The 6000-nt window shown below is 29.9% G+C and overlaps 1 protein-coding gene across 1 annotated transcript in view; it reads left to right on the top strand.

Annotated features, from left to right (window-relative positions):
• LOC113389405 overlaps positions 1 to 6000 on the top strand; it is a gene marked incomplete in the record, with an annotated part of 586125 nt that overhangs the window by 493193 nt on the left and 86932 nt on the right.

Below are 6000 nucleotides of genomic sequence, written 5' to 3'. Positions count from 1 at the left end.
TCTGGTATTTAGTCAGAAATGTTCATCAGCAGATTTGGCAAAAATCATCAAAGTTTAAAAAAATGAGCAAAGCTTCTTTGACTTGAGACAAAATTAGACCTTTAATCGTAGTATTCTTCTAAACGTCTGAACCGATTTCAAGAATTTCAAAGACATTATATAAACTTAATAAATACCTACTTAATAGTTTATTTTTTGATACAATCGGCTCTGAAATAAGCAGAAAATTGCTAGATTATTCGTGTATGCTTTAGACACAAATCCTGAATCGTTTTTTACAAATTCAAAAACTATCTGTAAGGCATTACTTGGAAATCGTGCTGATTAGTCTTTGACAAAGATCAGCCGTGCCTCTTCTTTGTAATTCGTTCTTATAAGAAGTTTTTCGGCGATTTCAATGAATCTTTGTATGGAGATAGTGTCCGGGATTAATGAACATACTTAAATATTATAGTCCTTAGAAAAGAGATTTAATTATAATAAATAAAATTAAATTCAATAGTTTTCTACATTATGACCATTACAGTAACTTGGTGTATTTGTAAATCAGTCATAAATTGATTGATTGGTAAACACATTGATTTCTTATTATGTAGATTATTGAAACATTTTGTAACAAGTTCATTAAAATTGTTTTAAGGCAAAATGCCACTTACAAGTAGTTTATTAACTTTTCGTGGGGTAGGTTATAGTAGTCGCAAAAAAATCGAAAATGAAAATGAAAATGTTTATATATCTTTACGTTTTAAAGGTTTTTGAATATTTTGGCGTACCTTAAAAAATGGATGTATGTGTATGTGTATGTGTGTGCGCGGATACAAATTTTTGTCAACGATTGCGAACAAGGATCAACCGATTTGAATTATTCAAAAAATATTTTATTTTTTCTGATGTGCTAATTAGTTTTTGGCAAAGACAGGCCTAGCCGTTTTGGAGATAGTTTCCTAATAATCTGTATAATTACTTTATTGGAAATGGTAAGACGACAGACTACCAAAATTCCTACAAAAATAATCTCCCATCCGAATTGTCTTTGTTTCTCCAAAAATCCAGCATTCATAATAATTCCTGTACTTGCAGAAAGTTGAAATTGAGAATTCATTGCGGTCTAAATAAATTTAAGCTGCGAATAATTGATCAATCAGGGACTTCTCAAAACTCGTTTTTCCGATAAAAGTTTCCTTGTACAGGGGAAAACAACCATGGTGGTTCGTGGTTGCTCAGCCATCGTATCGAAAGGAATGGCAATTTACAAGTCAATTTCACGCTGAACTTTTTCACATAAAGAACACGATCGGCGCCTCTCTTCTTCTTCTTATACCACGAGAGAGTGGGTTTTGGTAGAGAAAGTTCAAAAAGCTCCGAAAGCTCCGAAAGCTCGTTCTGAGGGGATATTACAGTTTTAAACATAAGTGATTTGATCAACAGATTAAGAGGATTGAAAATAGATAAATATTTTTGCAGCAAAAAGGATTTAGCCGGAAACTTTGATTACATAGACTTTTTGGGGTTTCGACAATTTTTGAAGTGGGTTTATAAATATTATAATTTTATTACTAATTAAAATTTTGAGTTCTGATTTAGTAGTTAAAATACACAAATTCATTGGCGAAACACAAAAACCACATTAGATGCACCAAGTACTTTGTTCAAAAATTATGTTTAAGAATGAAAAGTATGATATATTTTTATATAGATGAAAATATTCGAATTATAATTATATCAACATCTACCATATTTGACATATATGTGAAAAAATACAAATATTTAGTTTTTCTTTAGAAAATTAGATAAAATTATTGACTCGGTGAATAAAGTGTCTTGCAATGATTGTGATATTTGCTATATTGGAGAAAGCTTCAATATAATTACAAATTAATAGTTTAATATATAATTTTGAAAATCTTAATCTTAAAAAAGCAATTCCAAAATACAATTTTCTATATTTGACTAGCAAATCCAGCAAACTCCGTTTCACCACCAGATGGTTTCATTTTATGTAACATTTTGTTTGGTCAAAATTGCCTGCTGTTGAAATCAAATAAAAATTTGCACAATACGCGTGATTGATTTGATGGTTTCCAATTGAAATGTTAGGAACTTATTTTATTGCACAATTTCACAGTGGACACAATGCCGGTTTGTCACATGAAATTAACTGAGCAGAGAACAATGAGTAGCTGTCAAACAAATAAGTAGCAGTCAAACAAAAAATTTGTTTGTAGTACATGCTAAGTATCAGAGATGACTCTGTATGTGAAAAAAGAAAAAGTGTTTTCCGCTTTTGTATTAACATATTTCTTCAATTTTCTTTGCTATGAACTTCACGGAGTCCGAGACCTTTCCAACGAATGCAAAATCGTCGAAATCGGTTTGTGCGTTCTGGAGTTATATCGTCAGGAAGGAAAACTCGACTTATTTTTATGTAATAGATTAATTTTAAACGCGCATATAGACCAAAAATATGTTTCTAATTGAAAATAGCCCATTTACTGGTACTGGGGTGCGAAATAGCAATGGGAAATCCCTCTTACTAATATTCCCTGAGTTTGAGTTAGACTCATCTCAAGTCCTGCCATAGGGCAGTACCACCCACACCCATTATATTAGACCATACCCATATATTTCGTTGAGATAATTATTGCACATTTTCATTAAAATTGTTAAGGCAACTTGCCTTAAAGCAAAATTGCACTTGCACCCACTAACATGTTCAAATAATAAATACTTGTTATTTTAATTTCTCATGAAGTTACATGAACAGAATAATAATATTGCAGACTGTTTTGACTAAGTCCTACGCGGTTTATAAAACCGTGATTGATGGTATATATTTATATATATATATATATATATAAATATATATATATATAGTAGTATGTTCTAGCAATTTTCCAAGTCTCATATCGAAATATTCGTTCTATTAATAGAGGCACGTGCTAAAAACCGTATTTTGGACCATCCCCATATATAATTCACACATCAATCAGACGAAATCTGACGCCGTGACTTTCCGAAGCCAAATCGCAGTTAGGCATTTATATTATGTCTATTTTCTCTATTTTCTGAAAATAGATGAAAACATATAGAATCCAAATATATATTATAAAAATACGTTCCCGAAATAGGCAGACGGAATCAAATATAGAATGGTTTTAGTGAAAATTATCTATTAGAGGAATAATTCATTATGCGTTGTAATTGCGAAAATAGAGATAGGCATCGTGGATGTTTGAAATAACATGAAAATGCACTTTTTGCCTATGGTAATAATAGTCAATTTTTAAACTCTTAGTTCTAACAATATATGTGTTTTAAATACTTCATACTAATAAAATTCATAATTGCAACTTTAACGAATATTTTCAAGATAGCTTTTGCTTTAATATGGAAAATATTTTTTATAATGAAGTTTAGATTTTAAAAAATCTGTAGGTTGTATTAAATTAATATAAAGTGTGTGTAATGTCTATCCTTTTGACACACATTTTGGCTATTATATTTTTTTAATCTTAGATGAATTTTTAATATTAAACCACTTGTCGTATGGCCGGAAAATTTAGTATTATTAGTATGATCACGATCTCTATCATTATAAAAAATTCTAGTCTAGTTATTTAAGCTTAAATTAGGTGAGAATCACGAAATTCGAGATACCCAGCTGTAAGTCTGTAAATACTTGTATATTGACACCTAAGAGTTGTCTCAAAACCTACATATGGTTCGTACACTCTACCATATGTAGGTTTTAGGACAACTTTTATTGTGCTATTTTAGGGTATTTACAGACTTACTGCTAGGTATCTCAAATCATCCAAATAAAATTGACAAGCAATTTCGAAAAAAATGTGCGCCCGATTTTTGTCAAAAACTAATCAGCACGATATGCAACCAATTTAGATCTTTCGAGTTTTTGAATTTTTAGAATAAATTTAACCCTTTCGACTCGGATGCTGCGGCAAAATTCTTATAAAGTGGAAAGTGTTAAAATTGCTGGCTAAATTGTAGACAAAAAGTATTGTATTTTTTGCTAATTACAAAGAAACGGCCTAATCAACGAGTGCACTTATTGGAATTATTTTGATCGAGAGGCTTTTGAATTTTTGAAATGGGTCCAGGCGTTTCTGTGGAAACCAGGATAAAATACCACAAAAAATTACCAGGTCACCCAAATAAATATTTAAAAGAAATAAGTGAAGAATCTCCTACTCGAAGATTGAAAAAAAGTGGCAATACGATCTTAAATGGAATGTCAAAAAATACAAAAAAGAGATATATCTCATAGGAGATAAACTCTTTAAATGCATTTTGACCCAGCATAATGTCTTAAAAAATTATATTATTTTAAAAAATCTATGCAAAACAAAACAAACATGTACACACACACATTTGATATCAAATGAGAATCATCACCAAATGTGAAGTTATAGTCCAAAAAACATAAATTAGCAAGTGGTATTGTCTTGCTTCAACTTAGGAGAGTAAGAAACACAATATGTTATATAATTTTATTATAAAGATTTTGTGGTGTTATCTTCTCTATATTTTGAAGTTTTTCTCCTGAATCGTACACATTATAAATTATTTGACTGAAAATAAAAAAATAGATGTCTCAAAATAAATACTCGGTGCAGTGTTTCATTTAATTCCATGTTACTAAATCCAGCACAATTACTGTGGCTCAAATATAATTACCCAATGCTTCTGTATAAATTTCCATTCTCCAATATTATCGTTCCATTGATTCGAAAATAGCAATAAGTACACATCCTGCGATATTTTCATCATTTCATCAGTCGTCTCTCACGAATAAAACATCGTAGAAACAATTGATTGTACAAACATTCGTTGTTTTAATTTCTGCTCGTGTGCGGAACAGAAAATATTTGAAAATTTATTTTTGCATTCTCAATAGCCTCCTGTGTATGATGTTTCATTTGATTTGGTCAGCAGAAACTATTGTTTGCGACGTGTTATTTTTGAAATTCGAAGTTAGACGTGCAATATGCAATTTTTAAAAATAGATGCTGGAGGTTTTTTTTGTGCATTTGTTTCAATCAAGAAAGATGAATTGTTGGTTAAATTCGAGCATAACTAATAAATAAATTAGGGGACACATGATTTAATCTAAAATTAATACTAATTATATAGTAGTGTAGACGGGGTATGATTGTGCCACTTTTTTTATCAGCAATATTTTTGAAGTAAAACCGCTTTAGGCGCGACTGGGGTGTAAAACCATACAAATGCAACGGAAGTGCGTTACTGCAGATAAGAAAAGATTAGAGTCGAGTACCAATGATTTGTCATTTGCTCCCAATGATATCATTTCTATACGGGTGATTAGTCGTAGTACAAATTACATCGTAGTGCAAACCATGATTTAATAAAAAATGCCTGAATTAGAAGAATATTTAACCCCGTTTCTCAGAAATTGTTTCTATATTATTCGTACTTTCTATAAATCTTTGAAGTTATTAAAATGGAAAATATTTTTCAGGCAAGACATATATTAAGGCTGTTTAAAGATTAAGATTATATCGCGAAAAAATAATTAAAATATAAGCAGTCAATGAATGTATGTTAATTTTAATTACATGAAGTTCTTCCAACATAATTATTACATGATGAGTGAAGTTGCGAAAACAATATTTGTTTAGGCGTTTAACATAATCCACTGTACGAACGAATTTATTAATCAGGAATTACTTCATTTCTCTAATGAAGGTTCATTTCTAAATGCTAATTACAATGACAAACCGATCATGTCATATTTGAAGTATGACTTTAATTACATTATTGTTTTTAAATATTATACATATTTTTAATGCTATTATAAATATATAATGCATAATTTATCATTATATAAATGTGTATGATGGTTGACTCTAATAAATGTGTGCATCACGGGTGATACCATATTACTAATAAACATTATTCAAAATAGTTATACGATGTATTTATTCTTACTTAAATTCCATCTTGTACAGTAGTAAATAA

The sequence above is a fragment of the Ctenocephalides felis genome, unplaced genomic scaffold, assembly GCF_003426905.1.
Source record: "Ctenocephalides felis isolate EL2017-DRISC unplaced genomic scaffold, ASM342690v1 CF-g0.4_SCAFFOLD_03573, whole genome shotgun sequence".
In the NCBI taxonomy this organism is placed as follows: Eukaryota; Metazoa; Arthropoda; class Insecta; order Siphonaptera; family Pulicidae; genus Ctenocephalides; species Ctenocephalides felis.
The sequence above is the reverse complement of the archived record's forward strand: the minus strand, read 5'-3'. Positions and strand labels throughout refer to the sequence as shown.